Below are 25,586 nucleotides of genomic sequence, written 5' to 3'. Positions count from 1 at the left end.
GGTAGATAATAATTCAAGGACTATGGAATCGGATGGCTATTGCTGGGAAAAGAGATGCATAGGAGAAAAACCATAAAAGACTAAGTATGATTAATTACTAATTAAAGCTAAATGTTAATACCAGAAGTCTTCTTTGGAAGCATATAAAGAAATTCTCATATCTTGCAGCCGGAGGACAGAGAAATCTGAGTGTCAGATTCAGGACTCAATTATAAGAATAGCAGAGCCCCAGAGGATACTGAATTCTCAACCCAGAACGTATTCCACATAGAATTTGGTCTCTGATTAGGAAGGGGTGAGCCACTGACACTTGGGATGGAAACACCTCCACTGATGCACTAAAAAATCTGAAATCCCCAGATTTCCCTAAACATTTTGGGTCTGCAGAATTGGTTCACCCCTTCTGCCAAAGGCTAGCACTCAACACTTGCCTGAAGACAATGCAAGGGATCTACTTGCATAACAACACATGCTGCTCTCTGGAAGACAGCCCCAAAGATAGCCCCAGTGGTCCCAGTTTCCTGATACAGCCACTCTTCTCTAGCCTCCTTTTGCTCTGAATGGAACTGACTTTTTTAACCAAAAAGTTAGTTTTAACCAAAAAAATTATTTTTCTTTTTTCTTTTTTTTTTTTGGGGGGGGGGTCAGGGGGTCATCACCCACTCTGGGGAAAGCCAGCTGCTATGCTGTAAGGATACTCAAACAGCATTATGGATGGGGCACTTCGGTGTCTCAGTCAGTTAAGCATCCAACTATGGCTCAGGTCATGATCTCACAGGTCATGATCTCACGATTCATAGGTTCGAGCCCCATCGTGTCGGGCTTTGTGCTGATAGCTCAGAGCCTGGAGCCTGCTTCGGATTGTGTGTCTTCCTCTCTCTCTGCCCCTTCCCCACTCCCACTCTGTTTCTCTCTCTCTCTCAAAAATAAATAAACATTAAAAAATTTTAATCAAAACAAAAAGCATTATGGCAAGATCCACAAGGCAAGGAACTGCAATAAATAGCCAGCAAGCAACTAAGACCTCCTGCCAACAGCCATGTTATGAGCCTTCCTGGAAGCCTTCAAATGAATACAGCTCCAGGCAACATCTTGACTGCAATTCATGAAAGACCCTGAGCCAGAAACACAGAGCTAACCCACACCCAAATTCTTGATCCACAAAAACTGTGAGATAATAAATTTTGTTGTTTTAAGATGCTAGATTTTGAGGTAATTTGTTACACAACAATAAATAACTAATATAGGCTCTCAGGATCTATTCCCACCTCCCATCTAGGTCATCAGATCAATAACTGGGGTTAAATCACAACATAACCTAATTGGTAAGTTCTGAGTCTTTTAAGAAACACACACACACACACACACACACACACACACACACACACACACACCCTTCCCAAATAAACTATAGAATCTAGCTAGCACATGCCAGCAGAAACTATGATACTATGTTTGTGACAGAGGATTTAATATCTCAGAAGACAATGCTAAAACATATCAAGGATGGATTTTGGGTATTTGGCAAAAGCAGTGAAGTGGAAATGCCAGAACCACCATGGCAAACAGTGGAAAAAGAGATCAAAGGGCTCAGAGAAGTAGGCATGCTGAAGTGGATACACTAAATAAGACGAGAAAATGCATCAGAAAACTTTGTTCCATGGGATCCCCAAGAAGACATTCTGTTTACCAAAGTGACAAGAAATGTCCTAGTAGAGGGGCACCAACATCCCTGAGAAGTTTCAATGGTGGACATCTTCTGTAGGCCAGACTGATGCTGGTGGATGTTACTATAGAATCGGACTCATTGATTATAATGGGAATAGCAGCATCCTGAAAAGAGGCCAGGTAGCCACCCTTAACCAACAGAAGCAAGAAGTCACAAATGCTATAATTCATGGAGATGGTTAATAGAATACAGAATTTCTAGGGCAAGCCAAAAGGGTAATATTCAATCTATACAAACAAAAGAAATCAAGGACGGGTGATCAAGAGACTAGGGACAATATAATGAAAAGTCATGATCTCTAGTCCAATTTCTGGATCTGAGCCAGTGTTTAACATGGAACATACTGACTGAGAGAAAAGTCCCCCAAGGAAGGAGAACCCTATAACATCATGGTAAGTATATATAGTAATGATCACTTGAATCCCTCCCTAAAGGGATCAGTGGTCATTTATTCAGAAAGTTGTACACTTGGAAAAGGGGAAATTGTAAACAATTTGAGGACTGTTGGACAAAGGACACAGGTTGACATTGAAAATCTGGGCTCAGATTTATCACCCCCTTCAGGGCTTAGCATTCAGTGCCTTCACCTGCTGGAGTGTTGGCAGCTAACAGCTATCAGCTAATCCCTCTTGAGGCATTGCTGTCTGCTGAAGAGTTTCTTTGTCCAAGATCACACTCCCTTCCTGGGGACAGCTTACATCCAGAGACTGGACAATGTGGGAATGTAAGACCGACCCCCTTTGTCTCAGTTTAGGATAACGCTGAAGGGCCATTGTGGCTGCACAGCCACTCATGGGATTAGTGAAGCTTTTCATACAATTGCATCACAGTTCACCTTCTCTCTCTCCCTGGTAATGCCATCTTCGCTTCCCCAAAGTACTGATACCTAGAGGACACCCCAATCCCTGATCTGCATGCAAATCTCCATCTTACACTCTGTGGAACAAGGAGCCCAATTGCAGCACATGCATTATCTCATTTGCTTCTCACTACAGTTTTACTATTATCTTTCTCTTAAAAAGGAAACTCAAGTCCTAAGATCTTCAGTGTGAACTTGTATGCTCCCCAGTTCTAGAGCCTACACTCTTCATCAAAGTGGATAAGCAAACTCTAATCCCTGTGCTCTAATTAGGCAGATACCCTCCTGGAAGAGACTCTGGGTACAGCCAGTCAGGCACTGACTCCCAAGAGTTTGTAATTCTCTCTTGTGCTTGTGATGCTGTTTTCCTGACCTGACCAACTGACAACCCAGCCCTGTAGATCCCAGATCTCAAAACCTGAAAGCACACAGCCTTTGTCCTATGTGTTCAGCGGTTTAATAAGTGATTTGTGGCTAGAAAGTTACATAACTATAGAGATCATTCAGGTCTGCATCATGTCTTTCTTCCTCCCCACCCCCAAGTTGTCAGTTCCTCCTTTGAGTAAGGCTCTGTCTCCCAGTCTCCCCCAAGTTCTAAGGTGTCAGATATAGGAAATGCTTGCTTGGAATGTGGCTAAAACTGCATCCACTTGGCAGAGAAACAGACTGTCGTCAACAGCTGCAAGGAACCTAGAGGCCCTTTGTGTTTTAGAACAACTTTATTCTCATTTTACTCTGAGAAATCTCTTAGACAATGTCTGGACTCCCATCAACTTCTACACATACACAACGTTTATAAGTAACCAGGCAGGGCAATGAAGCATGTTTAGTCATTTTGCATAAGAACTTCCCTTGCACAACTTCTATATATAACTCACTTGGCAACCCCCTTTTCTACCCATTGAGGCACCAGTGCAGAACATGTTCTTAGGAGTGCTCATGGCAATTTCTGTTGTGAACCAGGAGTGCCGGGCTCCTTGAGGCAATGGAAAGAAAATTCCAGGTGTTATGTTTCCCTTACCCCTTATATTCACATCACCAATATCTCCTAGACTTGCCTCGTTATTCTCAGTCATGGTTCTTCTGCCTGGGAAGATCTGTCTCCTTCCCCTGATCCACATGTTCAGCTCATTCCTGCCCTTGTTCTCCTTTCATGTAATTTTCCACCTTTCTCCCTGCAGCAGGAGATCCTTTGATTCCTTCAGTCATCCATGTGCACTACACCCTCTCCCAAGAAAGCATCCCTGAGGAACCCCATTCCACCATGATCATTCATGAAGTCTTATCAGCACATACTTATACAGATATTGGAGTATAATTGCCAATTTTCTTTTTTTTTTTTTTTTTTTAATTTTTTTTTTTTCAACGTTTTTAATTTATTTTTGGACAGAGAGAGACAGAGCATGAACGGGGGAGGGGCAGAGAGAGAGGGAGACACAGAATCGGAAACAGGCTCCAGGCTCCGAGCCATCAGCCCAGAGCCTGACGCGGGGCTCGAACTCACGGACCGCGAGATCGTGACCTGGCTGAAGTCGGACGCTTAACCGACTGCGCCACCCAGGCGCCCCATATAATTGCCAATTTTCAATGGAATTTGATAGAGTTTTAGAGTCAGAATATGATTTCTAAGATCACATTCTGTCTTTTACTGGAATGTGATCCTGGGGAAGTCCCTCCTACTTCAAGCTTCACTGTCCTCATTTGTAAAATGGAGATAGTAAGGCCTATACAATGTATTTGTGGAGAAAACTAATGAGGTAAAGTAATGGGAAGTGACTTTTACATTTTCAAGTGTTATAAAAATGTTAATTATCATTATTGTGTTGTTTCTCCCCCATGGGCCCTCTGAGACCACATCTTCTACTTCCTTTCTAACTCTCCCCTGGGTCACATACAGTGCCAGTAACACTGTAAGCTAATATTAGATGCAGTGTTAAGAATAAAAGGAAACCACTTACCTAATAGAAATAAGGCAAAATCGTAACCATATTGAACACATTATAGACATTTTTCCACAGAGTGAATCTAGGATGTTCTTGACAGGGAAACATCCTGAAAAGGGATGAAATTTATTTGCAGCCCACTCTTGCTGATCTATACTGAATGGAAGAGGGATAGCGTTGAGACACATCCATTCCTCATTCTAACATGAGGCCAACGTTGCTAACAAGGGATAATTGGCCTCTGGAACCCTTGTTAGTTTTTCCCCCCAAAAGGCTGCTACCTTGAAATAACCAGATTTTTGAAATCCTCCTTAAAGAGATCATTTTTATCTCCACGGTATGATCAGTTCCTCTTCAACATCTGATGCAACGCTTAGTGTTTTCCATTGCTTTCTAGCTGTGTCAGATTTCCCTAGAAGACAGAAATGAAAGTGATGACTAAGAAGATTGCACTTAAAATTCAAATTTTTGACCTACACACTGATTCCCCCACCCACCCCTCCCATTCCTGTCTCCTAGACTTCCAAAGGGGGAAATCACCATTTTTACACGGTGTAAAGCCTTCAGCTTACACCATTCCATGTAGACTTGCAATCTCTAAGCACGAATTTAGTTCATCTGGTTGAAACTACATAAAGCAGAACCAATTCAGAGAGTTCAGACTTTTTTTTCTATTTTCCTGACAATCTTCTGAATAGACAGAAAGGGTTACAAGCCAAAAGTGTAACAGTTAGGTCTATTTCCCCTCTGTCACAATTAGGTATTTACTTATCTCTGCCACCCCCAACATTGGTTCATATTCTATATTCTAGTCTTGCCCCCGAGTCCAATTATTTAAAGCACCATGTCCGTAATGGAGAAAGACATTGGAGGCAAAAGAAAAAGAGAGTGAGTGGGGGGAAACATAACAATAATATGGAGACTTCAGACTACCTCAACATGCTGTCATAAAACATTTCCCTCACAGAAACAGAATGAAATTTCTCAATTGTTTTTACTTTTCTTTAATGACCCAGACTTGAGTAATACAGCCAGTACTTTGATGGCTATCTAAGATAATTAAATGATTATGCTGACGTGTTAATGGAGCTCATTTTCCAGTGCAGTCTGTTCTAGATATGCTCACTGAAATCAAAATCATCTAGAATTTAGCAGCATTTTAGCCCTGCTCTCTACCAAAAGGCAGATTTCCTAGTCTGACAAGCTATCAAAAAGTAGATGATTAGATGGCACAAACTTTATTAAGGGATCTTTTGCAAGGAGGGCTGGTACCTCAGGTGTAGTACCGAACACCCTGCAGGAACTCTACACTTCCTCTATATATTTATAGAAAGCCATGCACTGGAACTACAACACTGATCAGAACTACTCCTGAACAGAAGTTCCTGGTTGGTCTTAGATTGACCCATTAGCAGATAATTGTAACACAAGTCAGGTGATAGCAAATATACAGGGCCAGGGACTGGGGGCAATGTAGGGGTATAGAGAAGGAGTTGCCGGATCATGTCTTAAAGGAGCAGCAGGAACTGGGCAGGAAAAGAGAAGAAAAAAGGCCAACCCAGGCAAAGGGAGCAGCCAGAACAAAGAATCAAGACAATAAGAGAATGTCCTGTGCAGAGAATCAGCAAACATTTTTATCCCATGTGTTTTTTATATGGTGTTTTTTACAGCTACCATTTTGTAAGTCAAGCCTGCCATTTTGTTTCTCTCTTGTTTTGGAGCCCCCTGGAGATGTTGGTCTGTGAAGCACTATCTCTAACTCTCACTGTGAGGTCACCTCCCTCAAGGTTCTACTGCTTTAATGACCCTACATCACCACTCCTAGGAAACTCAGAGGTCCAGTAACCTGGGTGAACTGAGCAGGAGGTTCTCCCCTTATCGTGGCCTGCTGTGATGGAGGGGTCCTCAAGTAGTGCTCATGTCTTCCATAACATTAAAAGAGAGAGCCTTTGCAGGCTTTACCTCAGCCCACTGGGTTCTCTCCAAAACCAAAGGACTCAGAAATGACTCCATGGGGGTCTGCCATGGGAGTTGAGGAAATTACCAATTCTTCTTCAGAATCTCCCTTTCCCCCCACAAAGCCTAGAAGCTTTGATGTGGGGCCAAGCTCCTTTTCCCTTAGGCACTCATCTCTCCCAGATAGTTCCTCACTCCACCCGCCCTCTGACTTTTGGCTGGCTGCCCAAGCAGTTTACCAGACAGCCCAGATGTGCCTCAATCCTGATAAAGTATACATCCGAGGCCAGAGCTGGTGTCCCTTCTACTGCATTTCTTTCTACTTTAAGCACAAATGAGAAAGTAAATCTCCAAACATCATTTTTAATATTAGAAACTGTTAACAGCAGATGCCTCTGGAGATGGAATCATCAGCTGGGGAGCAGGGTGGAGGGAGACTGACTTTTTTACACACTTTTTAGTCGTTATATTGTGCTGTGCGTGTGGATTGCCTATTCAAGAACTGTAATTTTCTGTAAAATTACTGTAGAAAGAAAAGTAATTTTTTTGAAACCCACAGTTTTAAGAATATTTTTGAGAATGCAATACTAAAGCCTTTCCTATGTTCTAAGATGGCTCAATAATATTATAGGTAAAAAGTCAGTAGGTTGAAAAAATGTGATTAAGAAGACAGACCTCAGACAATAAACTCACCTTGAGGCTTTAATAATTAAATTTAATCTCTCTGTGCCTTAATTTTGATGCCTGTAAAATGGGGATAATTGTGAGACTTATTGTGAGATTAAATGAACTAATATATATGAAGCATTTAGTGTTTGCCCCATAGTGAATGCTGTATAATTGGTTGCTAACAATCACCCTTAAAAGTTGCTGTTCACCTCTGTCACCTTCTGCTATAGCATGTGGTAAGAAAAGGTCCAGGTGAGTAAAGCACACCTCTGAGAAGTATTAAAAATGAAATCTGAGTGCTTTCAAAGCCCTTGTCACACTTCGCTGTCTCCAGCCTGCGGGAAAAGCACTTTCTTTCACATGAGTCACTTCTACTTCCTTGGCCTCCAATAGCCTCCCATACACAGTATAAGACCTGAGTCAGGGACCCGAGTTCAAGCTCTTGTTCCTCCACTAACCCGACACGTGTCTTGGACAAACCACAAGGCCTCTAGTCTTAATTTCTTCACAGGAGTGTCATAGGGCCAAGCAAGCTACTGCATGTCATAGGGCCAAACAAGCTACTGCATGTGAAAGGGCTTTGTACTGCCCAAACTCTGCACACAAGATGTAGTTATTTCGAAAATACCCAACTGATGACCTATTAAATGGAATAGTCAAGTTTGATAGAACAAGTGTCCATCTGGGAAGTGGAAGCACCCAGAAACTTCCACACTACCATGAGAAAAGTTTACTTTTTGGTAAAAACTCTGCAATTATTGAATCAACCGCTGAAGGAATAGCCCCCTCCCAGAATGTTCTGGGGGTGGGGTTGCTGGTACCCCCTCTGCCACCACCACCTCAAGGTAGAAGAGTCCTGAAACTCTAAACGGTTCCTTTTCTCTTCCAGACGTTTCTTCTGGGATCCACACTCTGGGTCCTGTCACTTCTCTGGAATAATCTGTCTCCTTTCACATCCAAGGCACCAAAACATACTGCAGATTCCTATAGTTCAATCCACAGTGACTTGTAATCAGTTCAAAAAATCTCGGAGAACCAAGTTTACCAGTTCTGTGACTTCAAAGTAAGTCAATTTATCTCTCTAGGCCACAGTTTCCTTGCTAGGAAAATGATATTTCAGATTCTAAGAGTCAACATGAGGTTGACACAAGTGTAAACTTAGTTTCCACTGTTTCCTATCTCTCCATCCCTTCTGGTTGATTCCATAAACCTCCACCCCCTGGCCCAAGCTGAAATCCATCTAACAGCTCTCTCTGGTTTTGAAGAAGGTGGGTCCTGACATGTTTTTGTTCTCAGGGGTGAAAGGTTGCTCTCCTCCCATCCTGGCCCACCTGGCCAGGGTCCTCACATAGCTGTTGCTTAGTAAATTCTTGCTTAGTGAAGAGACAAAGAAAAGAATGCACGGATAAATGGATTAACTTGTTCATTCCTTCAACAAATGTTTACTGAGTGTCTATTATATACCAGAGAGTGTAGTTCTGTAAGAACGTGATCCACCTATTGGGTGGAAGTGGAGGTGAGGGGGCACCGGAGGCTTCCCCTAAGGAAGTAAAATCTGGCTGAGACCTGAACGAAGAGCAGGAGGTAACGCTATCAGGAGCATTCATGGGACCAGAGGCCCTGGAACTGGAAAGAAGAAAGAAATGAGTGGATGAAAGAATGAACGAGTGAATGAATGAATGAACTAACAGACCAGTGAGTGAATGGGTGGCTTGCCTTACCCTCCATTACTGACATTCTACCTCTTTTTGAATTAGTGCCTCTTTGGTGCCTGACATATGTGGTTATATTTCATCAGTGTGTAAAGCAGGTGTGAGTCCTGGACACCTACTCCTGTGGTTAGAAAAGAATCTTGCAGTATCTGTATCAACACCTCCTCCTTGGTTCCTATTGTATGGAAAACAATCATTATCCAAATGGAGGGCTGAGGAATTTCAGACTTTCACTACTTCAGGGGGTTCACTTCTCTCCTCTCTTCACTAACTCACCCAAGTTTCTCCAAATGACAGCTTCCATTTCAACCCTTGTCCGTTATCAGTGTAACTGAAACACCTCCCCAGATTGGCTGTAGTAATTTAGTTTTTTTTTTTTAATTTCGCAATAAAATCCAGTAAATCCAGTATAGAATTTAACCGTGTCTTTTCTCTTAAGGCGAAAATCCTCAAGGGAGATAAGTTTACCAAGCAGAAAGAAAAAAAAAAAAAAAAAACTTTCGTCATTCCTGAGAAGGGGGGAGGAAAGGGGGGAAAAAAACCCTGTAAATGTCACTACTGACTAATCCCATCTATTTTTGGAAGGCCCTGGGGGGTTTTAGGGCTTTCCATGCGGTAAATTAAACAGCGACATTCCTCTGAAAAAGGAATGTGCAGCCTTTGCTCCCTGGCTCACCTGTGTCAGCCATAATCAGGAGCCTGAAGGGTGAGTGGGAATTCCGAGGGCATAATTGGAAACTGCACCCACATGCCCTCGGGTACTGCAGATCACTGGCATTTTTAAAGCCTATGAATCAAGCGTGACCCTAATCTGATAGCTTTCCCAGGGTCACTATGGACCTGTGAGGGTGCTCTTTTAGCACTGGCATCCCCTGCTGTGTCTACTACTGTTGACTCCATTTACACCTGACTTGGGACAATAGACGGCAAGGTCAGATGCCCAGATCTGTCTGTTCCCCTGAGCCTGCCCTGAGCTCTAGCAAATCCACGTGAGTCCTACAAAGCATGTCTCTTGTTAAAAGTTCAGAAAACGTTTCGTCGTTAAAAACGCACTGGTATGCCCTGGAGAAGAAGTAAAGCTGGGCACACAGGTAAATATGTTCTCGCCATGTTTTTAAGTTCTACCATACTTGTAAGTACTTCTCACATCCACCACTTCGAGTCTTTGTACATCAGGTTGATGGCGTTAGATGGAAAATAAATTTTTGCAATGATGGTTCATTACATGAATCTCTCTACTTTTGTGCATGTTTGAGATTTTCCATGTTAAGTGGAAAGAAAAATAAGTAACACTGCACTTCACATGCTGTAGGATTCTTGATGCTTTTACGTGCTCCTCTTCAGCCCAACCAAAGACATGGAAAGTGGGAAACCTCAGACAGCAGAGCTCCCCGCTGCTGAGTCTGCCCCAAATCCCAGCTCATTTCGCTCAGTTGCATAGAAATGGCACTCCATTTTTTATTGCATTTTACATCCCACCAATACTTGCATAAAGAAACTCTGTCTCACCATGATTAAAATTAAAGTTTCATTTCTCCTAAGAAGGGAATTACATATTAACAGGCATTCTGGTGTTATTCTTACCTTTTACTTAAAAGGTAAAGCTTTTAAGGACATTAATAATTGCAATACTATTATTGGAAGTAAATTTTATTCCTGTGTCTAGAAAACATATTAGCAAATGATGATGTCACAGTAGTTGAATTTTGCAATACAACAATTGAGGATTTTACAACTACCTTAAGTCTAGACCACAACACAGGTAAGTAAAACACAGAACATGAATTCTGTAATTGCCATCACCACAAAAAGAAAAATCCATTGCACATTTACAAAGTTAATAATAATGCATAGTGTGCTTGCAGATAATCACGGGGGTGAAAGTACACTGGTTCTTAGGAACTGTTATAAAAACTCCACAACCCACTTACACAACTTTGGGTCACAAGTATTCTACCCCCAGTTGAAAACCATTCTCTTAGCAGATGTTTTTAATACACCCAAAGCCAGGACAAATTGACATTCCCTTTCCTCCTGCCCTGCAGTTGGAGACTATTGGACACATGGAGGAGGGGCAGACAGCTGAGGACTCCATGCCAACTCTGAGTGGAGCGCTATTCCCGCCCCACCCCACAATACCCCAGCTTGGCCCTGACGTCAAACCAGCTTCCTGGGCTCTGGATGAGAACAGAAAACAAATTCCTTATGCTCCAGTAAAGCGTCCACTAGTTATTCGAAAGAAAGCCTTAGAATCTGCTTGATAATATGGATCATTTTGAACTAACAGGATGATGGCCAGTCTGAATTAGTGAAAAACCTCCTTTATGCTTTAATGTGATTTATAGGACCGTTTTTAAAAGTAGTTTTACTACTTTCAAAATCATGGTGTAAATCTAATGCAGGCTAACAAAGGACTGTTTTATGCGGGTCTCTTGCTTGGGGACTAGGTTAAGAAAGACTTTCAATATATTCATTAAGTTCTAAAATGCCCAAATAGAGCTTGGTAACCATTGTTGTTGTTGTTTTTTTTAGCTTTTTGTTTGTCTGTTTTTAAGCTATATATATATATATATATATATATATATATATATATTTCTATTTCTAATATATATATATATATATCTAATATATATATTTCTATTCCCATTCCAACATAATAGCAATGGCTTTTGCCTAGTTTAATTTGTTGTATCTACTATTTGTACACTCTATCTTAATTACATTATGACCTCTTCTTAGAATATCAGGTGCATGTAAGAAGGAAAAGCTGTACCACCAGGCTTTCTTAAGAATCCCCATTCCAGTGGCGCCTGGGTGGTGCTGTCTATTAAGCGACCAACTCTTGGCTTTGGCTCAGGGCATGATCTAACAGTTCATGAGGTCGAGCCCCAATACAGGCTCTGCACTGACAGCATGGAGCCTGCTTGGGATTGTCTCTCTCCCTCTCTCTGCCCCTCCCCTGCCCACACTTTCTCTCTGTCTCTCTAAATAAATAAATAAACATTAAAAAGAAAAATCCCTGCTCCAGGACAAAGGGGCAACTAACAATCTGCAAGAGCAAATGCAGAGTGAAGCATAAAGCAGAAGCATCAACACAGCCTCCCAGAGGTGCACAAGCAGTGCCAGGGCCCCATGCTGAAGATGAACATGAGCTGTGTGAGTTCAGTAAGCACATCGGTTCCAGCCCCACCACACCCATTGTGCCTGCACACATATAGTATGCATGCCTATTCCTTGGATCAGTCTCCTTTCTCTCACCCAGAGCTATCCTGTAGAAGTTGGTATATTGACCCCTATTCCAGAATCCTGAGGGAGTCTAGCCCCACAAATAAGTACTCTCACTCATATTAAAAGGCAGATTCAGCATCCCAATATGCTCTTCCAGATTAAACAAGGCTCAGCAGAGTAAGGTTCCATGTAAACAACAGTACAAGTTCAGGGAGAAGATATGACTTGGCCAGAGGAGGTAAGAATAAATATACAGGCAGAACTTCTAGTTACACTTAAAGAATTAAAGATTTGTATTTATTCACCCCAAACCCATAAAAATGGCATTACAAAAAAAATGTAAAGGAGGAAAAAACCTAAGCAGCCGAGGGAGTCTGTGTATGAGACTTCAGCCACAGGTGTGGGCAGAGTGAAATACCAACAGAAAACGGGGACATTAAGCGGAAGAGTCACTCTGGATAATGAGACACGCAGGTGCACTGACATCGCCCCTTTTGCTAACCTTCGTGAGGCTGAGCTATCAGAATACTTGCAAAGCAGGTTTCTGTCCTCCAGTCAAGAAATTGGACAACTCCTTTCTGGGGAAACTGAATACGCCAGAAGAGACCTGCCCCCACATCCTGCATATACTGGCATTTAAGGTCTTCCAACAGAAAAATCAAGAGCTCTCCCAGATCTCTCTTCAGAAAAGCGTACCAACTAATAAGCCCCACCTACATAAAACTTCCCATATATATTTTAGTACCTCGCCCTTGCTTGGTACTTACAAATAAGTAACCAAGACATTTGAAAAAAATCCACATCATTGAAAGAAATAAACCAAACAAACCAACACAAAGAAGAAACTCAGGAGAAATTAAAAAATAAGAATTAGAAAAAACAATGTTTTAAGTCAATATTAATTTCCTTAGAGCTAAAAGAAGATATATTCATGCAGTAAGATACTTTTTAAAATTTTTTTATTTATTTTTGAGAGAGACAGAGAGAGAGAGCACTGCAGGAGAGGAGCAAAGAGGTAGGGGGGACAGAGAATGTGAAGCAGGCTCCATGCTAACAGCAGAGAGCCTGATGTAGGACTTGAACTCATAAACTGTGAGATCATGACCTGAGCCAAAGTCGGGCTCACCCTTAACTGACTGAACCACCTAGGTGCTCTAACAGACACCATTTTTAAAAAGAGAGCTCTTGGGAATTCTAAATATGACAGCAACGATGAAAAGCTCAATATGTTAAATAATAAAGCTGATGATGATGATAATAATAATAATAATAATAATAAAATAAGCAAAATACTAAAGCTGAGCAAATCTCCCAGAATGAATAGGAAAAACAGAAAGCAATGAAAAAGAGAAAAAAGGTTTGTTTGTTTGTTTGTTTGTTTGTTTTTAATATGACATTAATACAGAAGGGCCAATATCCAGAAAGAAAGAATAGTGAAAACAGAGTAAGAAAGAGAGGGAAAGAGTGTGGGAAACCAGGAAGTGGAAGGAAGAAAGAAAAGTAATCCTCATAAATAATGCAGCTCATATGTAGTTGGGACTGAAGTAACTTGGCATGCCATAGAACATTAAGCCAACAACGGCAAAAATGGGAAACTATCAAAATTTATAGTATAGTCCTCAAAAGACTCAAGAACTGGCAGTCCCAGATACTTCAGAACCTGAGGGCTAACCACCCCATTAGAAAATAGTAGGCTTATTCTTTGAAGACATTCTTTCTGGATTGGAGGTCAACTGGCCCAGCTGTTGGTTTGGGAACAGAACCACAAACTAGGGCATATAGTGGCCATAAAATGCAGAGACTGCCAGCCCTATTTCCCCAATTGGCTATGAGAACACTGACAGCATAACCTTGTAACCTAACAGGGGATAAGAAAAGTTTTTTTCTGGAGAATATGACCAGCCCAAGAAAAAAGACCAGAAAAAAATAAACCAGGTTTCCTACAATAAACAGTACTTCCAGATCATGCTACAGTGAAGCTCAAAGTCAACAAGCCCCATCTACAAGCTTAGAGGTTCCAGTTAGCTTTTCAGTCCTCTGTTCTAATCCTAAGCAGACATCCAAGGATTATCAGATATCTAAGGAAGGCGTAAAACAAGAAAACTAGATAACAAAACAAATGGATAAAAACAACTTGGAGGAAACAAAATATATAGGGATTAAAACAAATTAAAAATTGTCATTAATACTCTCAGGAAAATAAGAGACAATGTTATACTCTTAAAACAATACTAGGAAACTTGAAAAGCAATACCCAGGTTAAAAAAAGAGAAGTGGTAGAAGGGTGTCTAGGTGGCTCAGTTGGTTGAGTGTCCAACTTTGATTCAGGTTGTGATCTCACAATTGGTGGGTTCAAGTCCCACATCAGGCTTGCTGCTGTCAGTGAGGAGCCTGCTTTGGATCCTCTGTCCCCTCTCTCCCTGCCCCTCCCCAGCTTGTGCTTTCTCGCTCAAAAAATAACAAACATTAAAAAAAGAAAGAGAAATATTAGAAATTAATAAACATGGTGGTAATAATGAGAAACAACAACAACAAAAAATGATTAGAAAATAAAGTTGAGGTATTCTCCTAAAAAGGAGAGTATAACACAGAGGGAACAACAGAAAAGAAAAAGTAAAGACATTAGAGGACCAATCCAGGATTTCCAATATCCAATTAACAAGAGTTTCAGAAAGAGGGAACAGAACACCAAGGGGAGGAAATCATCAATAAAATAATTCAAGCAAATTTCTCAGAAGTGAAAGATGGGAGTTTCCAGATTTCCTGAAAGGGTCATGGAAGGCCCAACATAATAGGTGAAAATAGGCCCATGCCCGGGAACATATATTATGTTTCAGAACTGGAGACAAAGGTAAGATCCTTTTTGTCTTGACTACTAGAGGATGTTCTCCACCAAAACAAAAGAGTAAACCAAGAAAGAGGAAGAGATAAGGAATTCAACTCAGAAGAAACACAGGGCATTCCAAGGTTGATTAGTGCAACATCCTAAGATGGCAGTGCTGCAACAGCGTGGCAAGCCCTCAACCCAGATAGAATAGGGTTAGGGTGGGGGTGGGGAGGCTCTATTTAAGAGAAAGAAAGAGACTGGTAGGTTACCTCATGTTGGTTGATCTGGTGTCTACTAGAAGGTAGGTACAAAGAAAATGAAATAAGTGGCGGGGGTGGGGGGTGGAGAGGCAACAATTAACTTCAGGAAAATCAAGAAGAAACAACCATAGTCCACAATGCTCAACTGTGAATTATATATGCATGAACAAGTTAGGTAAGCACAGAAGTTGATTAATCAAAAGTGTGTAATCTTGCCAGTATGGGACGCAGGAACAGAGGGAAAGACGGTGTAAGAGTATTGGATGCCTATCTGCCATAACAGCTGTTAGAAAATGTCTAAAAGTCACAATTCAAAGCAGTATAATCTAAGCATATTATTTGGAAGTGCCAAGGTATATACTCCAGGAGAAATGGCCAAGAGAATCAACGGTGGTTGCCTCTGGGGAGGGGCCCTGTAAGAGTATAGGGAATGGTGCAGTTTTGTTATAAATTTTTTAATACTATTTAACTTTCTAAATGATGTACATGTATATCTTTGATAGAATAATTGAATTTCTTAAAATGTTCTATTTTTTCCTTTTTTAAAAAATTTTTCTAATGTTTATTTATTTTTGAGAGAGGGAGAGAGAAAGAGTGCGAGCATGGGAGGGGCAGAGATAGAGGGAGACGCAGAATCTGAAGCAGGCTCCAGGCTCTGAGCTGTCAGCACAGAGCCTGATGCGGGGCTTGAACTCACAAACTGTGAGATCATGACCTGAGCTGAAGTTGGATGGCACTTAACCGCCTGAGCCACCCAGGTGCCCCTCTATTTTTTTCAAAATGAAAAAAAACAAAAACAAAAAAAACAATTGTGAAGGACTTTAGTTCTTAATTAATTTAAGGAATCAACATGGTGATGGACTATTAACTCCTCCAGATAAGGGGCTGGTCTTACACTTCTTGTTCCCAGCATCTAACAGAGAGTAGGAACTCAATGGATACTTGTTGTTTGATTGATTGTTCTACTAATAGGTATCTTGGGCTACATCAATGGAATGATAGGGATAAAGTTAACAGATAACACTCATTGAATATATCTGCTATGTGTCAGTCTTTATTCTAAGCACTGGGCATATATCACATCATTTAATTTTCATAACCCCATGAGAAAGATGCTGACATTGCCCCACTTTAGAGACAAGGACACTGAAGGACAGAGGAGTTCATACAATTGATTCTAAAATGTTTATTTATTTATTTTGAGAGGTGGGGGGGGGGGCACATGCATGAGTCAGGGAGGGGCAGAGAGCCAGGGAGAGAGAGAATCCCAAGCAGGCTCCCCACTGCCAACACAGAGCTGGATGCAGGGCTGTGAGATCATGACCTGAGCAGGAGTCAAGAGTTGGATGCTTAACAGACTGAGATACCAAGGTGATCTGTATAATTCACTCTAAATTACACAGCTAGGAAGTGTCAAAGCTGGATCTACACTCAGAATGGCTGGTTATAGTCTCCACTCCTCGCTAAGCTTCACAGTCAAGGATGAGGTGTCCTATGGTCAGGCCACAGTTGGAATATTCTGTTCTCTTTTGAACATAGAATCTCTCTCTCTCTCTCTCTCTCTCTCTCTCTCTCTCTCTCTCTCTCTCTCTCTCTCTCTCTCTCTCTTTAGTAGGGCAATGTGAGAAGACCAAAACTATGCAAGTAGGTGTGGGAAATAGGAATGGTTTGTCAATAATGATAATCATGTCTAATGTCTAATTGTGTTTCAAGGGGGCTGGTAAAGAATAGTCTTGTTCTTTGTATCCCAAGTAGTAAAACTAGAACAGTGATACAGATTATCTGAAGCTATATTTCAGTTTAAGGAAGAACTTATCCACTGTTCAATGGGAAGTCAACTGCTTTGGAAACTAGGTGGTCCCGTTTCTGAAAGCTCATCAAACTCCAGGCTTAGAAGAAAATCTAAAAGATACTTCATCTAACCAGCCTCAGGATGCTTGAATCACCTTTATATCATCCTTCGCAATGGTATTCTCAAACATTTCAGAGATAAAGAACATAGCAGGGGAAGCACATTCTTTAAAAAAATTTTTTTAATCAAAGTTACACATGCACACAATTTAAGGAGTTGAATAGTTCTACAAGATTTGTTAAGAAAAATTGAAGTTCCTCACTAGAGGCATCAACCTTCAGGTTGTTTTTGTTTTGTTTTGTTTTGTTTTTAGGTAATTATTTTAGAAAATTTTACCTATATATCTCCAAATAATCTCCTTATATTGCTACTTCTTGATTCTTCAGGATTAGGCATTCTCTATTAACTTGCCACAATGTTATCATTTTGTTCTCTTTAACTCCCCACCCACAATATACCCTTTCTATCTCTTTACTATTCAAACATAGTTTATGTAATTATTTTGGTTACATCGTTTACATTATTATAACTAAAAACTATTCAGAACTGAATCATGATGCAAACCATGTTTGTTTGTTTTTTTCCTTTCCTAAATATCTTTGTGACTCCTCTGGAATGAATAAAAAGTCTCCCTTTTTGCCTTTGCTTATTATTTTGTTATGTACTTAGTAATTTAAATACTCCATTTTCTGTTCAATGTATGAATTTCTTCTTGAGACATTCATACACATCAGGTTTTCTAGTCATTTTACATCTTTAACAAAGCCCATCTCAGAGCCTCCTGACTTATTCTAATGTGGACTGGCTACTCTCCACGTCTAGTGCACAGTTGCTATCTGGAAACTTCCTTTACCATCACCTGGAGATTCCCTTCACCTTTCTCCTGTTTCCTGTATCTCTTGTCTCAGTCTTATTTGGTTTTCTCCATTGTTTTAGTGGTACTCATCCCACAGTAGCTTCTTAAGAAAGGTTGTGTGGGAGGTTAAAAAAAAAAAAAAAGTTTAATGCTTCCAAGACTAAATATATCCTTATTCTACTTCACACTTGATTCTAAATTGCGTTTTAGCTTCTAGTGTTGCTCTTAAGAAGCCTAGAGTTATCAGAATAACTCTGATAGTTGTTCTTTGTATGTGACCTGTTTTGTCTCCCTTGAAGTTTTTAACATTGTCCCCTTGTCTTGAGTGCCCTGAAATTTCACAATACTGTGCCTTGGGTGTGGGTCTATTTTCTTGCATTGTGCTGGGCAATAGGCAATTTCCGACAGGAAACTCATGTCTTCCAATTCTGGGAAATGTACTTGAATTACTTTGTTGATGACTTCCTCCCCTTAGTTTGTTCTGTTCCCTCTTTTGGACACTTTTATTCAGAAACTGCACTTCCTGGATTGATCCTCTTATTATTTTATCTTTAATTTTCTCCTCTGTTTCTCTCTTGTTTCTTTCTAATTTCTGGGATATTTCCTCAACAGTATCTTCCAACCCTTTTATTGAAATATTCACTTTTGATGTCATTCTGTTAATTTCTAAGAGGATTTTTTTTGTTCTATTAGTTGCTTTTTCTAGCATCTTATTTTCACCTTACAGCTAAAATATTTTTTTATATCTCTAAATATATTAATAATAGTTTTTTTCCTTGATGTTTTCTTCTCATTGCATCTCTTCCTTTAAATCTCTTTTTCCCCCTTTCAGTTGGCTTTTTCTAGTTGTTTGTTTCATTATTTTGGTCTCTTTCATTTCAGGCTGTTCTTATGGGTCTGGTATTCTGGTTGTCTTCTCATATTAAATAGGGGCTTAAAAACTGGCTGGAAGCCCTGGCCTTTGAATGGGGTTTGGCCAGTTTTGGTTTCACTATAGTGGGACCTAGCTGGATTGTTTGGTAGGGAACCTCCAACATCAGAAACATCAGGTATTTCTTCTTGGATTGGTCAGATACACCAGAGTATACAGTTCTACTCTGTTTGGAAGTTAGAGTCCTGGCTGGCAGAATTCTAAGAGCCTAGATGTGTTTTTGGACAATATCTCTGCCACTGCCCTCAACTATGCTTGAGTTGACAGTCCAAAGTCTCTGTGTGTATCATCTCCAGAGAAAAACTACTCCAGGCTTCTGCTAAGGTTGGAGTGGGGACAGGGCAATGATCTAACATCACAGAATTGTTGGAAGGTCTGGGACTCTACCTCCTTGGCTTTTCTATTTTAGGCTCTCCCCCTTTCGCCAATTCCATAGATACCTGGTGCTACCAATTCCAAACTCTTCGGGAGATTCTGAAGTTTAGATCAGGGAATTCTCCACTTTCCCCACTACCAGTCTAGAATTCACCTTTCCCAGCTCTGCTAACTCACTTACCACTTGTCCATCTCCTTTCCACCTTCAAAATATCTTTGCTTGGCCTCCTTTCTCATTCTCACATACTTGTGGGTTTATATCTTAAATTAAAAAAAAAATCTTCTTTTCTTTATTTCAGTTTTAGTGGTTTGTGGAGGAAGAAAGAAGTGGAGATGTTTCAATTTGCCATCTTTGCCCAGAATTCTTCTCATTCTGGGGTGCCTGGGTGGCTCAGTCAGTTAAGTGTCCAACTCTTAGTTTAGGGTCAGATCATGATCTCATGACTTGTGACTTTGAGCCCCACATGGGGTGGGGCTCCAAGCTAACAATATGGAGTCTGCTTGGGATTCTCTCTCTCTCTCTCTCTCTCTCTGCCCCTCCCTTGTTCATGTGAATGCTCTCTCTCTCTCTTGTTCTCTCTCTCAAAATAAATAAATAAACTAAGAGTCTAAATATCAGTCAGTAGGAATATGAATAAATAAATTATAGTTTATCCATTTGATGTGAGACCTTCCAGCTATGTAAAAGAACAGGTAGGCCTGTGCAGAAGCAGACAAGTAAGAGTAACTAAGAGCATAAGCTCTGAAGCCAGGATTCATATACCAGGTTTGCCACTGCATGACCTTAGGCAAGTTATTTAGCTCTTCTGTGCAACTGTTACCTCATCTGTAAAGTAGGGTTGGATTAGTTTCCTCGGCTTTATAACATATTACCACAAACTTAGAAGCTTAAAACAATATGTGTTTATTATCTCACAATTTCCATGGAGTCAAGGCATGACTTAGGTGGGCCTTCTGCTCAGGGTCCCATACAATTACAGTGAAGGTATCAACTGGGCTGTGTTCTCATCTGGAAGCTTTCAAGTTTCACTGCTTTCAAGTTCACTCAGTTGTTTGCAGAATTTATTTCCCTATGTCTGTAAGATTACGAATCCCTGATTCTTACTGGTTGTCAGCTGAAGGCCACCCTTCTATCCTAGAGGTTTTCCTCAGCTTCTAGAAGGTGGCTTCTGTTCCATGCAACACAGCTGCTTACTCCATCAAGCCAGCAAAGAGAATGTCCAAAGCTAGTCTGCTAGCAAGATGGAGCCTTATATAATGTTATATAATAATGAGAGTGACATCCATCATCTTTGCAAATTCTATTGGTTAGAAGTAAATTCTACTGGTCACAGGTCTCATTCACACTTAAGGGGAAGCAATTATACAAAGGTGTAAACACCAAGAGGTAGAGATCATGGGGATAGGGGACACTCTGGGGTCAGTCTGACACGGGGGTTGGTAATAGCAGTATCTATCTCAAAGGGCTATTGTGAGGATTAAATGAGTTATAATATATAAAGCAATTAGGTAATGCCTGGTTTATTGTTAGCATTGAATGAATATTAGCAATTAGTTTTTCATTATTACATTTGATGATATAGAAATATATCAGAGAAATATTATAAAGTGAAAAAGCAAGTTGCCAAGCAAGGGACAATATAATATCTTTTGTTTTAAAATGTTAAAACATACAAGGGCTCCTGGGTTGCTCAGATGGTTAAGACCAACTCTTGATTTCAGCTCTGGTCATGATCTCACTGGTTGTGAAATCAAGCCCTTCATCAGTCTCTGTGCTGACAGTGGGGAGCCTGCTTGGGACTCTCTCTTCCTCTCTCTCTGTCCCTGCCCCCAGAAAATAAATAAATATTAAAAAAATTTTAAACATAAATAAATAAAATAAAATAAAATGGAGAAAAAAATTGTAAAAAAAGAGTATCTCCACACATTTTCAAATACATCTAAGGAATCCCTATCCAAAGTTCACAACTACTCTCTCTTTTTAAAAAGGTAGCTGCTTGTTACACAATGGAGGAGGAACAGAATAGAATTTAGGGCAATAAGTACAATATCCAGCACAATATTATCACCCCCATTATAGAGTTGAGAAAACCCAGGCTCAGAAAGTATATAACTTGTTCAAAGTTACTCTGTGATCAAAGGCAAGTCACTTAACTTCTCTGATGCTCAGCTACTTTTCTATTATAGGAAACCAATAATTCCATCAGAAAGTTTGCAGACTTTGTGCTTACACAAGCCGAACACACATATGCACATACAGGCAGTGCACTTACACATTAGCCTGCCTCTACTCCAGAAGAGAACAATGAAAATCTTAGAGATGACATCAAATGGCCTCTCCCAAAACTGCCTCCAATATTATGATCTCACATTCTTTCTCAGCTGAAATACTGTGTTTGTGAAAGAGTTCTCACTCTTGTGTGTATGTGTGCATATGTGGGTGGGAAGTAGGCAGAGTAAGCTTTTCCTGACTTAATTTCTGTCTTCAGTGGCCCTGGGGAAAGGACACTTCTCAGTTAATTGGCAACGATAACAGATTAGCCCTTAAGGTTGACAGATGAATTAGAAGTGTTCCTCAGGGGTGGGCTGTCTGAGCACACTTGAAAGGAACAAGACCCAGGCAATCTGGAGCCACCTCTTAGTGTGCCTTCAATTATCTCACCATCTTTTGTTTCTCTCACTCCTGTGCTGCCAACCCTGCCACTACTCAGGCAAAACTGTTCTACGTGCCTTCCTAGCAACATTCTACTCATGTATAGAAGCCTCTTCCAAAAACACACCCAGTGCCTGGAAAATCCTTCCCCACCCTCTAAGCAGGCTCCTTCACTACAACCCCAGCCCCAGTTCATGAGGTCCAAGCCTCCCCAGTTGTCAAGGCTCCACCGATTAATCAGAAAAAGAAGGTAATTCCCTGGAGTCTCTCCCATTACACATTCACCTAAAAGGACCTTAATCTGTTGTTCAAAAACCCAAGATAAGTATTTCCCAAAGAAGAGCTGCTTATTGCTTGGTCTTTTACCTTTCCAGTCTTCCTCATTCTTTCCACAGGTAAGTGTGAAGAGGGCAGAAATAGTGTCCAACTTATTTGCAAAGTATCCAACACAATGCTGGATTATTCATTTATTCATTTATTCATTCAGTCATTCATTCATTCAACAAATTATAGCATCACCTCTGCACAGAGCTGAACAAGACTCTGCCCTCTAGGAACTTATAGACGAGCAGGAGATAGAGAACGCAGAAATTACAATACAGGAAGATGCTTGCCCCATGGGACTGCTTTCAAAGTGCACTCAAGTTGTTTGAAGAATTCATTTCCTTGTGTCTATAGCACTGAGGACTCTATGCTTAAGGAATAGGGAGTTAAGGAAGACTTCACAAACGGGATAGCATTGAGGCTGTCCTACCCTTCCCAGATGGATGGTAGAAAGGGGGCCTTTTAGGAAAAGTGAACAGCAGATGTTGGGTTAGAATGTGGGTGCTGCTTGCCTTTCCTGATCCCAGAGGTTGCTCCAAGGACCTAGATGTTAGATAGTGATGTGATGTTAAGAATGCCTGCACAAGGGGCGCCTGGGTGGCTCAGTCGGTTGAATGGCCGACTTCGGCTCAGGTCACGATCTCACCGTCCGTGAGTTCGAGCCCCGCGTCGGGCTCTGGGCTGATGGCTCAGAGCCTGGAGCCTGCTTCCGATTCTGTGTCGCCCTCTCTCTCTGCCCCTCCCCCATTCATGCTCTGTCTCTCTGTCTCAAAAATAAATAAACATTAAAAAAAAAAAAAAAAGAATGCCTGCACAACATGTGTGACTAAACCCTGCTAAGGTCTTTTTATAAACTTTTAAGATTTGTCAAGTGAGTGTTGGGGTCCATTCATCTTGCTGCCACCAAAGACAAGCCTCTTAGGTAAGTTCCTTTTGCTTATGAAAACTGCCATCTACCAACCTGGAGTGACCTGCCTCTTCAGTCTGTCTCTGAGCTCTGAGTACAGGAGCCAGTTTCAAATTACACCAGGGAAACTGTGGAGAGGTTTGTGAACCAACAGCACCACAAAAGCATAGTATACAGTATATTTAGTGAATGATAGTTAAGCATTATTAAAGCTCAAAGTTTGAAGGGAGAGTGGCAAGCTGATAAGTCTGGACAGATTCAAGGCTTACATGCCAAATGAAGAGGTTGAAATGGGAAGTCACTGAAGCATTTTGAATCAGAGAGTGATAGGATCAAATATAGTATCAGAAAGATACTCCTGGCAGCAGGAGCAGAACAAGTGAAGGGAACAGAACAGGAAGGCTTTAAAGAAAGATCTGGTAAGAGATGGTGGGACCTGAACTAGGGCAGTGACAGTGCAAGTGGACAGAAAGGGACAGATTAAGGAGAATTTGGTGAGGGAGAACTCACAAGGGCGAGTATGGGGAAACTCACATCATTAACAAATAGACTGCAGGAGAGTGAGCGGTTTGGAGAAGAGGAGGGCCTGAATCCGGTTTGGGACCTATTGGCTTGCAGATGGTGGTAGGACATGCATATGGAGGTAGCCAGGAAGGGGAGACTACGGTCAAGGGCTCAGTCCAAGATTGGGTTGGGGTGACTATATGTGAGACTCACACCCATAGGGATGGTGGCAGAGGCCATAGTGGATGATGACAAAATTCCCCAGGGAGAGTATGTAGAGGGAGGGGAAAAGCAGCCCCAAAGTGGATATCCGGGAACACACAAAAAGTCATCTGGAGACCACACGGAGATTAAGACCAACAATAAATGTGGTTGACTTCTTTGGATCCTGACACTGTATCTTCTTTTTCATATAACACAGGCCTTGGACAAATTGAACCAATAATACCTTGTACATTATTACATTGGAAGGTTTAAAGGAATATGAACAGTCAAAATTACAACAAATTTTGTTTCCTTCTATGCTCAAATCAAGGTATAACATGCTTACCCTACAGCTATGTGGCCCTGTTTGCGTAAGAGCATGGCTCCCAAAAAGCATCTTTTGTTCCCAACCAAAGGTATCTTTGCTTGGGCCCAGCTGCATTCCTCTGTGAGTAAAGGTGGAGTTAGAGGAAGAGACACACAGAGGAGTCTTGCTCTTTCTTGGAGTTGTATATGGGGGTGACCCTGAGCATTAAGACATTGAGCTAAATGACACAAGATGTGTAGAGTGATACAGGAGGGTTTCTAGGGACAGACAACTCTGAAAAATAGAAAAAAATTCTATAACATAAAAGAAAAAGGATTTTTCCTCTTTATTATGATAGCTCTGTGTGTGTGTGTGTGTGTGTATGCATGTGTGTGTGTGTGTGTGTGTGTGCATGTGCATGAAGCTAATGGAACACATTTAAAACTCCAACTCTGACCATGTGATGACCAGTAACAATTTAAATCTTGATTTCTACGAAGCAGAGACTTTTCCATTTATACAAAGCTCAAGAATAGGCAGAACTGATCTTTGCTGATTAGAAGTCATGATAGTAGTTACAACTAGAGGGTGGTTATTAACCTCCCTCTAGCAAGTTGAACAGAATTCTGTAGGGTAATAGAAATGTTCTATATCTTGATCTCGGTGGCAGTTACATAGGTGATCATATATAAAAATTATTTTGGCCATGCATCTAAGGCTTTTCATTTTTACTGCATGTAAATTCTCTATCAGTAAAACTAAATCATCTGAAACACAATAGATATAGCATACATTCCCATATATACACACACACAACAGATAGATACACAATAAGGCCTATGTTTCCAAGGAAAGAAAATGCAATGAAAAGAAGACTGTTCCACTTGAAGTGGAAGGAATTGAAGGACCTGGTGAGATCCAAGAGCTGATGTAATGAAAAAGGGAGTGACAAAGCAGGGAGGTCAGGAGCCAGGATGAGGGTGGGTTGCTGGCTTCTGAGACCTCATGAGTGAAGCAGCCTCACTGGATGACAAAACCCGAAGGGGGGCTGTGTCATGAAAAGCTAAAATGGAAAAGAGGTGAAGATCATTGGAACGGAGGAGATCTCCAAGAGAAGACACACTGGAAGGATCAGCTATGTGGTCACTAATGCTCACCAAAGAAGATGGCTGGAGTAGGAATTCAGGTATCTAAGATCTCCAAACATGTGGGGAAGTAGCCAAGGAGACAAGTAGATGACAGCTTGTGACAAGAGCAAATCATTCAAGTGATTCATGAATGGTTTTTGATTATGACAGTAAAAGGGGAAAAAATTAAGTAACTGGTTTAGGGTAAGGAACTCTTTGAAAAATGAGATTTTTAAACGAAAATGAAGTTAAAGGTTAGTGTTATATCCCCTGGAGGGAGGGAAGAACGGATGTTAGGTCACCTTCTCTTTGCTTCCACAGCTCTCTGTACAATGTAACCCTAACAAACCACCCCACTCAGAG

At 41.0% G+C, this 25,586-nt stretch overlaps 1 long non-coding RNA gene across 1 annotated transcript in view; it reads right to left on the bottom strand.

The window, feature by feature from the left end:
- LOC131509293 (uncharacterized) overlaps positions 1–25,586 on the bottom strand; it is a 127,142-nt gene that overhangs the window by 58,855 nt on the left and 42,701 nt on the right. The window contains exon 2 of the long non-coding RNA XR_009260415.1: positions 4,813–4,943. This is a non-coding gene — a long non-coding RNA (uncharacterized LOC131509293). The remainder of the gene's footprint in view (positions 1–4,812; positions 4,944–25,586) is intronic.

This window comes from Neofelis nebulosa, chromosome 4 (assembly GCF_028018385.1).
Source record: "Neofelis nebulosa isolate mNeoNeb1 chromosome 4, mNeoNeb1.pri, whole genome shotgun sequence".
NCBI lineage: Eukaryota > Metazoa > Chordata > Mammalia > Carnivora > Felidae > Neofelis > Neofelis nebulosa.
Note: the sequence above shows the minus strand (reverse complement) of the source record. Positions and strands in the feature narration are given on the sequence as shown.